The sequence below is a fragment of the Bufo bufo genome, chromosome 6 (genome assembly GCF_905171765.1).
Source record: "Bufo bufo chromosome 6, aBufBuf1.1, whole genome shotgun sequence".
Taxonomy (NCBI): domain Eukaryota; kingdom Metazoa; phylum Chordata; class Amphibia; order Anura; family Bufonidae; genus Bufo; species Bufo bufo.
In genome coordinates, this window is record NC_053394.1 from 370,249,944 (window position 1) to 370,262,530 (window position 12,587).

At 44.5% G+C, this 12,587-nt stretch overlaps 1 protein-coding gene across 2 annotated transcripts in view; it reads left to right on the forward strand.

Moving 5' to 3' along the window:
• SLC16A3 (solute carrier family 16 member 3) overlaps positions 1-12,587 on the forward strand; it is a 104,537-nt gene that overhangs the window by 51,506 nt on the left and 40,444 nt on the right. The gene's annotated exons all lie outside the window — the stretch shown is intronic.

Genomic DNA, 12,587 nt, shown 5'->3' on the forward strand with positions numbered 1-12,587 from the left:
GGGGTCTCTGTTAGGGGGGCGTTCCTTCCCTCCTTGAGGCGCAGTATTAGGAACGGATCATCGTATAGGACGTCGTTCACATCACTGTGCGGATTGCCGCCTGGCTGTACCTGCAGTGGAGGTGGCCAGTGCCGCATGTCATGTACGCACTACTGATGGGATCGTCTGTGATCTCACTGATTCATAATGTGAACGGGCTCTTAAACCCCGCAGTGACCTGCCGTGTGTTTAGTTTTTGTTTAGGCAGCCATAACTTTTTTTTTGTTTTTCCATCGTCATGGCTTTATAAGGCCTAGTGTTGGGCAAGAGAACTTGCAGATTTATTTTTCACTTTCTTGTTTATATTGTACATATTTCACACTGAATAACCTGTTATATGAGTTGTACGGGTTATTTCGGTTGTGTGGATACATAATAAGTTTGTTGTGTAAGCTTTTTTTTTTTTCTTCTTCTTTTACATAACGTGTTGTAAAATAAATAGTTTTTTGCTAGCTTTTTTACTTGAGGTTGTTGTTGTTGTGTGTGGGTGTTTTTAAAAAATTATTTTTTTTAATTTATTTTTTTTAAACCCCTGCTATATAAGCAAGTGATCTTCAGATACAATTGTCCAAGGCCTGATATTTCCCCTACGGATGAATCGTCCACCGCAGTTCCCCCAGCCGTCGCCCCTCCCCCAACCAAACAGGTGGCCAGTGTACACTTGCCACAAGCTGATGCAGGTTCTGACCATTTGCATAAAACTTATTAGCAGCTGCCATGGCGAAGACATCTGTTGTCCTGCGCCGTTATCTTTCTTTCATCTCCCCGGGCGGCGACTGCTGTGGAGAGGATTAATACATGGCGGCTACTTTAAGGGTTTAAATATGATTAAATTGAGATCTGAATCTCAGCGCATCACAATTGAGTGTTAGTGCATTGCTGTAATAACTCTCTCCTATTATGGGTGGCACCCAGATTTCTTATAGACCTGAGTGACAGATCTATCGTGCTGTGATCCGTCCTTCCCTCTCCTACATCACTGTATAATCAGGCAAATTTATAGAGGACCCCCCCCCCCCCCCCCCCCCCTCTCCGGACTTGCGCTTCCCATGTAATAACAATTCTGGAGCATCTATTCTTATGACTCCATGTTGTGCAGTTCCTCTGTTATTCCTGCTAGAATTTATAAATGAATTGCTAGCAGTTCCCAGTGAAGGTCCAGACGGGTGTTACTTTTTTTTATTTATTATTATTATTATATATATATATACAGTACAGACAAAGTTTGGACACACCTTCTCATTCAAAGAGTTTTCTTTATTTTCATGACTATGACAATTGTAGATTCACACTGAAGGCATCAAAACTATGAATTAACACATGTGGAATTATATACATAACAAACAAGTGTGAAACAACTGAAAATATGTAATATTCTAGGTTCTTCAAAGTAGTCACCTTTTGCTTTGATTACTGCTTTGCACACTCTTGGCATTCTCTTGATGAGCTTCAAGAGGTAGTCCCCTGAAATGGTCTTCCAACAGTCGTGAAGGAGTTCCCAGAGATGCTTAGCACTTGTTGGCCCTTTTGCCTTCACTCTGCGGTCCAGCTCACCCCAAACCATCTCGATTGGGTTCAGGTCCGGTGACTGTGGAGGCCAGGTCATCTGGCGCAGCACCCCATCACTCTCCTTCATGGTCAAATAGCCCTTACTTTCAAAGTTTCCCAATTTTTCGGCTGACTGACTGACCTTCATTTCTTAAAGTAATGATGGCCACTCGTTTTTCTTTACTTAGCTGCTTTTTTCTTGCCATAATACAAATTCTAACAGTCTATTCAGTAGGACTATCAGCTGTGTATCCACCTGACTTCTCCTCAACGCCACTGATGGTCCCCACCCCATTTATAAGGCAAGAAATCCCACTTATTAAACCTGACAGGGCACACCTGTGAAGTGAAAACCATTTCAGGGGACTACCTCTTGAAGCTCATCAAGAGAATGCCAAGAGTGTGCAAAGCAGTAATCAAAGCAAAAGGTGGCTACTTTGAAGAACCTAGAATATGACATATTTTCAGTTGATTCACACTTGTTTGTTATGTATATAATTCCACATGTGTTAATTCATAGTTTTGATGCCTTCAGTGTGAATCTACAATTGTCATAGTCATGAAAATAAAGAAAACTCTTTGAATGAGAAGGTGTGTCCAAACTTTTGGTCTGTACTGTGTGTGTGTGTGTATATATATATATATATATTTTTTTTTTTTGGGGGGGGGGGGGGGGTCCCTGCATTATCCAATCAGTGCTGCTAACTGGTAAAACTAATCTGGACCTTCATTGCAAATCGCTAACAATTCATCCATAAACATCTAGTAGGAATAATAGAGGAATGACCCAGTTTAGAGTCATAAGAATAGATGTTCCATAATTGTTATTATATGGAGAAGGAAAGTGATTGCTAAAACAGACATCTCAGGAGAGGGGACAGGTCCTATTTAAAGCTCTGAGACCGGCTCCTATCTCCAGAACATGCTCCCCGAAGTGAAGGAGAATGCACTGTGCAAGCTCGGCCACCCTCCATTTCACCATTATGAGTGGTCCGTAAATAGCCGAGCGCTGGCATGGCTTTTTCTGGCAGGCCCATAACCCTGAATGGAGAGTGTTCTCCTTATTTTCGGGGGGACCTTTTCAATACAGTTTCCATCCCTGAAGTGGGTGTGACCGTATGATGCAGGCCACACTCGCCAATATCTTGTGCAGCCGTTGGCGGAAACGAGTTGGCAAGACCTGTAGTGTACGGCCGCGCAACCACTCCGTTTCCACTCAGGGCGGATATTCTGCGGCGGATTTTCATGGCGGAATTCACATCAATTGGCGTGCCGTAGATTTAAAATCCCCACCGCAGGTAAATGACCGCTGCAGATTTTTGACACTTTGCTACTGCTATAAAATGGCGCCGATTTTCTGCACGCAGTTCAGCCACGTGTGGCCGTACTTTGAAGCTGTGTCTTGGCAGACGCTGCACGGACTGATCAGCCGCAATACAAAGTATGAATATTAAAAAAAGCCAGGCAGACCTCCAGCCTAAAGGGCAAGCACCCAAAAATAGGGCAGCTGCTGGCGGTACAGGGTTCAGGTTATTTCTGGTGTACGTGCGAGAATGAGATCTTCTGAGGTGTAAATGTCGCTGAAAGGGCACCCCCCCCCGACCCAGAAGTCACCCCGGCTGTGGACAGGGAACATTCCTGGAGGGCCAGTGAGAACGTGGGTTAAGAATAGCAGGTGGGGTGAGTGGGTCCAGCAGCCTCCTAACATGGAGCGCGTCTGTATTATTATTTTATACGGTAAATGTGAAGTATGGAAATTTGGGAACTATCCCAGAGCCTGAGGTGTGCAGCTCCGATCCATATGTGTGCATGGTTATGGTAAGACTAGAATGACGCACTACAGAGTTTTTGCGGATGCGGACCGAAAACCGTCATGTGAATGAGGCCTAAGCTGGTGGAAAATGAAAAGAAGGGGGGGGGGGGGAACACCAAAAATTTCTAAAAACAAAGAGGGAGATTTATCAAACTGGTGTAAAGTAGAACTGGCTTAGTTGCTCATAGCAACCAATAAGATTCCATCTCTTATTTTGCAAAGTAGCTGTGAAAAATGAAAGGTGGAATCTGATTGGTTGCTATGGGCAACTTCTCTATTTCCCCTTTGGATGACCCCCCCTCCGCTGTGTATTAGAATCACTACTTGCACCCTTTCTATGTCAAGTTATAAAACCCCTTTGAGATGCCCCCACCATCATATTTTTTAGAATCAGCTACTTTCTACTCTGTACCATGTTTTGGTGTAGTCCACAAGGCTGCCTGTAATGGCTCCAACTTTGGGTCCTTGTCTGGATGTGTGTATGGCTCTTCTGTGGACACCTGTATCTAGGCCTATCAAGAGAACAATAGAGCTGTCATACCGTTCTCCCAATTCTACATTTACTATTATACTAGCAGATAGCACCTCCCCTCACAGCAGCAGTAAACTAACAGTAGGTCACTTATCTGTATACCAGTTATATCTATGTGTGCTGACTGCTACAGAGGGACAGTATTTAGTATTCAATTCTCAATACTGCCAAAAAGAAAAACAGCCCAAAAAAAACCCAATAGAAATACAAACCGGATTCCCAAAAAGTTGGGACACTAAACAAATTGTGAATAAAAACTGAATGCAATGATGTGGAGATGGCAAATGTCAATATTTTATTTGTAATAGAACGTAGATGACAGATCAAACGTTTAATCCGAGTAAATGTATCATTTTAAAGGAAAAATACGTTGATTCAAAATTTCACGGTGTCAACAAATCCCAAAAAAGTTGGGACAAGTAGCGATAAGAGGCTGGAAAAAGTAAATTTGAGCATAACGAAGAGCTGGAAGACCAATTAACACTAATTAGGTCAATTGGCAACATGATTGGGTATAAAAAGAGCTTCTCAGAGTGGCAGTGTCTCTCAGAAGCCAAGATGGGTAGAGGATCACCAATTCCCACAATGTTGCGCAGAACGATAGTGGAGCAATATCAGAAAGGTGTTACCCAGCGAAAAATTGCAAAGACTTTGCATCTATCATCCTCAACTGTGCATAACATCATCCGAAGATTCAGAGAATCTGGAACAATCTCTGTGCGTAAGGGTCAAGGCCGTAAAACCATACTGGATGCCCGTGATCTCCGGGCCCTTAAACGACACTGCATCACAAACAGGAATGCTGCTGTAAAGGAAATCACAGAATGGGCTCAGGAATACTTCCAGAAACCATTGTCAGTGAACACAATCCACCGTGCCATCCGCCGTTGCCAGCTGAAACTCTACAGTGCAAAGAAGAAGCCATTTCTAAGCAAGATCCACAAGCTCAGGCGTTTTCACTGGGCCAGGGATCATTTAAAATGGAGTGTGGCAAAATGGAAGACTGTTCTGTGGTCAGACGAGTCACGATTCGAAGTTCTTTTTGGAAATCTGGGACGCCATGTCATCCGGACCAAAGAGGACAAGGACAGCCCAAGTTGTTATCAACGCTCAGTTCAGAAGCCTGCATCTCTGATGGTATGGGGTTGCATGAGTGCGTGTGGCATGGGCAGCTTGCATGTCTGGAAAGGCACCATCAATGCAGAAAAATATATTCAGGTTCTAGAACAACATATGCTCCCATCCAGACGTCATCTCTTTCAGGGAAGACCCTGCATTTTTCAACAAGATAATGCCAGACCACATTCTGCATCAATCACAACATCATGGCTGCGTAGGAGAAGGATCCGGGTACTGAAATGGCCAGTCTGCAGTCCAGATCTTTCACCTATAGAGAACATTTGGCGCATCATAAAGAGGAAGGTGCAACAAAGAAGGCCCAAGACGATTGAACAGTTAGAGGCCTGTATTAGACAAGAATGGGAGAGCATTCCTATTTCTAAACTTGAGAAACTGGTCTCCTCGGTCCCCAGACGTCTGTTGAGTGTTGTAAGAAGAAGGGGAGATGCCACACAGTGGTGAAAATGGCCTTGTCCCAACTTTTTGGGGATTTGTTGACACCATGAAATTCTGATTCAACATATTTTTCCCTTAAAATGGTACATTTTCTCAGTTTAAACCTTTGTTCCGTGATTTATGTTCTATTCTGAATAAAATATTAGAAGTTGGCACCTCCACATCATTTCATTCAGTTTTTATTCACGATTTGTATAGTGTCCCAACTTTTTTGGAATCCGGTTTGTAGTTTTCTTTTGAGTTTTAAAAATAATGGGGGAAATTTATCAAACTAGTGTAAAGTAGAACTGGCTTAGTTGCCCATAGCAACCAATCAGATTCCACCTTTTATTTTCCAGAGGAGATGTGAAAAATAAAAGGTATAATCTGATTGGTTGCTATGGTCAACTACGCCAGGTCTACTTTATACCAGTTTGATAAATCTTCCCCAAAATGTTTAACGTAAAATCGTTATCTAAACAATATTTCATTTTCTGATGTCCAGTGTCCTTAATGGTGAGAAAATTCAGAACGCTTGTCAGATCAGGGGGGAAAAATGTCCTGTCTTGCAGGTTTTTCTGGTACTTTTTGTTTGCCTATCATAAGGATAGGTAATCAATTACAGATCGGTGGGGGTGCAAAATTCAGCACCCCCACTACCCTGAGGCCAGGCCATGAATACCTGTTTACTGGAAGCCACAGTCTGCTTTCTGTAAAACCAGTCTGGTGTCAGTGTTCACTACCAGAAAGTCCTGTGCACCGTCCTCCTCTTGTCCGTAATCCTCTTTTTGGAATCGCGGTTAAATGTCTCCTTGTCTCCTGACACAAATGATGGCCAATCAGATGTAAAACCCATAAATGACAATGCGCCAAACACTGAATTATTAATGCCAGCATGATGTGATGTAAGGGGAAGAGATGATACCAGGGACCATTATCAGGAGTCTGACTGATGCTGTGTGAACACAAACCGGGGAGGAGATTATGTAGTGCAGACACCGGGCCTTAGGCTGGACACACACTGTTTAGGCCAGGTTTTATTTTCCTTTTGGATTATATTATTATATATATATATATTTTTTTTATTACACAATATGTGATATAACTAGTAGTGAATCAGACTATGAATGTCATATATAATGTCGCAAACGGGTGCAGCCTGTAGAAACAAGTCGAAGGCTTTTCTGCATTTGTGGCCATACACAATACATAAATGTTGCCGAGCTGACGGATTTTGGCACGACTGACCAACTGTCTATTGTGTATGGGGGTGTCCCTGGCAGCAGATGTTTGGAGGAAAGAATTTCAACATGCCTGATCCTATTGTTCTCTAGGGAAATGAGCCGCCCCCAGAAGTGACAGCATGTTCTTTTTCCCTGCTGCAACGAGCCGGTGCACAGGATGGGAATGGTAGTGGCCCTGATGAGGTCATGTGTCAGGGTGTGCTCCCAGGGGATCAGTGCAGTGAAATGGTGGCTTAAGGAATCAGGCCAGAAATAAAAGTGCAAAATAGGAGTTGTAGTACATCCAGCAGTGCAATTTGTCTCCCCAGATAATGAGGTAAGGTGGCTGGCAAAGTAGCTGAAAATTGCACCTCTGGTATGCTGATGTCTGTCTCCTGAACTGGCTAACGGCTGAAAGCTGACACTTGTAGGTGTAGGTGTCCAATGTGTAATTCAAGCTTTTAGAGTTTGCCTGGACTGAACTATGGTGATGGGTGTCTTAACACATTTCCCCTCACTTGCAGCAGGGTTTGTATAGCTATGGTTGCTGATTGCTGTGGTAACTGTAAATGCTGTAGCTTTGAAGAATATATGTACCCGTGGACCTTGCAGTCTCCCTGGAGTAGTGTTCCTCACAGACTAGGGCTGAAATGATTACTCTATTGAATCAACTAACTCGACACAAAAAAATCCTTGATTTGTTTGTCATGTGACCACGGAACGTGACTGAAGCGCTAACTGTTACTCACGTTCAGTGGTTCCCCGCCGGCCCGCACTGCGCTGCACTGGATCCCGACATATCGTCAGGACATAATGCGCACTTACATGCACTATGACCTGACGCTGTGTGACGTCAGGACAACTGAGAAGAAGATGGATGAGCTGTGACTTGTCCGTGGCGCCCTTACAGGAGAGGTAAGTATTTTATATCGCTGATGGCACTGGGGGGGAGCCTAATGGCATGGGGGGGCTGATGAGTTTTTATAAAGGAAAACGTTCTTTTAATTAGTTTTCTGTTATTAGAGTACTCGATTAATCGTTGGATTAATCAGTAGAATACTCTATTACAAAAATAGTCGATAGGGCTGCAGCTATCAGACAGATCTGAATCTCTAGTCCCTGAGCCCCTGTGGAGCAGAAGCAGTTGGTTGTGCTCTCTCACTTGCTATTCTAGCTCTGCCCTCTCTTGACAGGAAGTAGGACCAGCCCACTCCCACCAAGAGGGGAGGAATAGAATGGTTAGTTCCATCTCTATTGCCTGCCATACCCCACCTACGGGTGTACAGTGCAAACATTACATAGCATAACATCACAGGTCTGCTTCACTGTTGTGAAACCATAGTTATATAAGAAGGCCTAAGGCTACTTTCACACTAGCGTTTTTCTTTTCCAGCACTGAGTTCCGTCAAAAGGGCTCTATGCCGGAAAAGAACTGATCAGGATTATCCCCATGCATTCTGAATGGAGAGTAAGGTCTCTTTCACACTTGCGTTGTTGTGTTCCGGCATAGAGTTCCGTCGTCGGGGCTCTATGCCGGAAAAATCCTGATCAGGATTATCCCCATGCATTCTGAATGGAGAGAAATCCGTTCAGGATGCATCAGGATGTCTTCAGTTCAGGAGTGGAACGTTTTTTGAACGGAAAAAATACCGCAGCATGCTGCGCTTTTTGCTCTGGTCAAATATCCTGAACACTTGCCGCATCGACGGATCCGGAATAATAGCCCATTGAAATGTATTATTCCGGATCCGTCCTAACATCTTCAGTTGTTACAACGCAACGACGGATCCGGAAGTTGCGTCTGCGCCAGGAAGTAGGAAGGACTTGGCTGGCGCGAAAAAAGACTGATCTGGAAATCCTGAAGCCAACATCAAAAAACATTGATGTTGGCTTCAGGATTTCCGGATCAGTCTCTTACCAAAAAAGACGCATCCGGAAAAAAAATTATGCGTTCTTACACGTTGATCCGGCGTGTAATTCCGGGAATTATGGGGAAAAATGCCGGATCCGGCATTCAGGCAAGTCTTCAGTTTTTTTCGCCGGAGATAAAACCGTAGCATGCTGCGGTTTTATCTTTTGCCTGATCAGTCAAAATGACTGAACTGAAGACATCCTGATGCATCCTGAACGGATTACTCTCCATTCAGAATACATGGGGATATGCCTGATCAGTTCTTTTCCGGTATTGAGCCCCTGTGACGGAACTCTATGCCGGAAAAGAAAAACGCTAGTGTGAAAGTACCCTAATGCCATCAGTTGGCATACGTTTTGCCGGATCACTCTGCCGCAAGTGTGAAAGTAGCCTAAACAAGCTGGTCTGCATTAAAAGCATGGGTGTAACTACCAAGGTGGCAGGCATACCAGCTGCTATGGGGCCCCAGTAACTAAGGGGCCCCATCTCCACTAAGACATATATGTACGGTTAGTGGTAGAGATGGAAGAGTGCATAACTTTTAGCATTGTCTGTGCTGTGACATCACTGATATATTTCCGTACATCACCATGCATATTTTAATACTATTGTGATATTACTGTGAGCCCTATTGCTGTACTGTGACGTCACTGTGCACATTAACCCACCATTGTGACATCACTGTGTGCAATATCCAGGCTCATTAAAGGGGTTATCCGTAAATTGATAATGATGACCTATCCTCAGGATAGGTCATCATTATCAGATCAGCTGGGGTCCAAGTCCCGGCACCCCCTCCGATCAGCCGTTTCAGGGAGCTGGCGTGCTCCTCTCAGGTCTGCAGAGCGCATTCGGCTCCCGGCAGCTTTCCAAGCACAGCGCCGTACATTGTATAGTGGCTGTGCTTTGTATTGCAGCTCAGCTCCATTCACTTCAATGAGACTGAGCTGCAACTGGGCCATGTGACCGATGTATGGTGATGTCACATGGTCTAGGAAGAGGTAACACTGTTTCTTGAGCGCCCGACCTCTTCTAACAGCTGATCGTGGGGGTCCTGGGAGTCGGATAGGTCATCAATATATAAAAAAAAATAATAATCTTTAAGAAAACCAACATAATCATAAGAGTCTCATATTTGTGCTACCGAAGGGGGTCATGGTGCTGTGGGGCCCCACTTTAAATTTTTCTATGGGGCCCATGGGTCCTTGTTACACGCCTAATTAGAAGTACCCCATATCTTCTTGGTGCTTCCAAAAGAGACCAGGTTGCTTCATGAGTCGTAAGAAGATCATTCTTTCCTGGGATGGTTGAGGGGAATCGTTAAAGGGGTTCTCTCGGATTTTCATATTGATTGCCTGTTCTCAACTCCTGTGATCCGCTGTCATGTTGCAACGCAGGGGGGGGGGGGGGGGGGGGAACGTCCATGGGATCCCTATAAGATGTTATGAGTGTTTGTCGTGATGCCAGTTGCATTTCAGCAACAAGGGCACAGGGCCCCTTTTAGTGATATGGTGGTACCCAGTGTAGAAATGCCAGAGTGGTGTAGGACGGCCTAAAATCTCCCTTTTTAGATGTGGCTGTGCACGTGTCACTGTGCTCCTACCTGGATATACTGGAATCCCAGGTGTGGTCGTGCGAAGTAAATCAAGGAGTAGTTGATGAAGGGGATGATGAAATAAATTGAGTCCAGACCTTGTGTTTAAGTTGATAACAGCTTTACTTTAATAAACTTTCATCAGGAAACAATCTTCCAACTTTATCTTGGTTACCAGAAGGCTTTGGCATACATTCTGGCAGGCAAACACACTCTGCTCTGCTACATCTGTTACTCTCTGGCTCTGCTATGCTAACAGGCTTAAATAGGAATCCTTTCATTTCTTTTCCAGGGAACTTCTCCTCCTGGCTCTTGAGGCTCTTTGCTTTGGTCTCCTGATCCAGCAGAGCTGATGGTGCTCTGCTGGCTGGAAAACAGCCTTCTTCTAGGAGGGGGCACTCTGAACTGACTTTGGCAGGGCTTGTCCAGCAGGGACGAGGGCCTGCTTCCTCCCCAAGCAGGGGGGAAGCTAGACTGACTTTGACTAACTAAACTCCTCCCTCTCTAGAGAGGGCTAGAATGGGAAAAAAAAGTTCCATTCTAGGAAAGGTAGCTCTGCCATTGATGCCGCCATCTGCTGGTGAACCAGGTATATTACACTTGAACATAACATTTATATCGAAAAGAATTTGCAAATTATACAGGACCTGGAAATTCATATATATGATGACACTAGAGCAACCATAGAAGATAGTGGGGAAGTGTAAAAGGTGGTAATACACCTCTGGGGTGTTACAATGTGACATCACGTTCATCAGTCACATGGCCTAGGCGCTGCTCAATCCCATTCAAGTGAATTGGGCTGAGCTGCGATACCAAGCACAGCCACTGTTGTGCTTGGTAAGCTGCTGGGAGGCCACCGTGTTGATCGGAGCACTGGTAAGCACCAAGGCTTCCTCACAGCTGGTTGGTGGGGGTGCAGGGTCGGACCCCCACCCATCTCATATCGATGACCTATCCTGAGGATGGGCCATCAATAAGAAAATTCCGGAAAACCCCTTTTAAAGGGTCTATGTGGTATTCCTGATACAAACTAGTTGAGGGTACATGCACACTTTCAGGATTCATGTGCGGAGAATCCGCACTGAAATCCGCAGGTGTTCGCAGGTAAATCCGTGCAGTCAATCCGCATCAATTGGTGCAGATTTGCATGCAGATTTTACTAAGTGAATGGAGAAAATCTGGTCAGGAAAAATAAAGTAAATTTGACATGCTGCGGATTTTAAAATCCCAGTCAAAATCCACATTGTGTGCATTGAGAATTTCAAATTCTCATAGAATACAAGGTACATGACCTACGGTGCGGATTTACTGCACGCAATCCTTATCGTGTGCGTTTAGCCTAAGAGGTGGATGGTGAGACTTCTGTCCCTCCTTGGACCCCAGAGGAGGATATGGAGAGCTTCTGCCATAATAGACAATAGGGCTGTAGAGTTGGCACATGAATAAATACTGGGCACGGGCCATGCCATGTGCATGCTGCCCGTAGATACTGGAAGTATTGTGTATTTTATAATGTTTGTATTGGACAAGTAGAATATAAACACTTGTATCCTTCCTGAAAACTTTTACTCTCTTGTTTCACGTAGTGGAAATGCTGGGTTCCAGTACGTCTGACATACCATAGATCTGATGTACTGGGGCGGATATACCATTGGTGTAGCCCTATGGGCCCCTCTTGCCTATACCATGGTTACTTTCTTCTCATCCATTAGATGAAGGATGGACAAGGAGCGCCATGAGGAGACCCTCACTTTTGAATAATTAAGCAAGGAGCCCCCTCTACTGCCTTTGTTTGCTCCTGCTCATACCCAGCATGTAAAGGGTTTCCCTGTATACAGGAGGACAGGATGGGCACCTCTGCGTGGCCGTTCTGCTAGTGAAGGGAATAAGATAACTGCAGCATGCACACGGACGGTATCCATATTTTGCAGACTTGTAGTTTGCAGACTTCAAAATTGTATTATTTTTTAAATTATTTTATTTGTTGTTGGGGCTATAAAATAAATCCCGATGGCTCATGGTGGTCACCACTGAATTCTAATACCTGTAATGGTCCCCTGTATTCCAGCACAGATGGAGCATTCATTATAGGGTGGATTAAATGACCACCACAGATGGTTTGCAGGGTGGTCGTATGGTTTCTCTCGACAGACATGAAATTGGTTAATCAGTAGTAGGACCACCCCCTGGAATCCTAAGCAAAGAATGACTAAGAATTGAAATAAAGGTTAGGGCAGCAGTTTGTTCATTGACAGCTGTGTCTTTGGATTCTCCCCCCCCCCCCCCCCCCTTCCACCCATTCAATTTGGCTGAGCATGCATGTATTGTGACAGTGTCAGGGACCATACACATTAGATGGTTGGCCGACA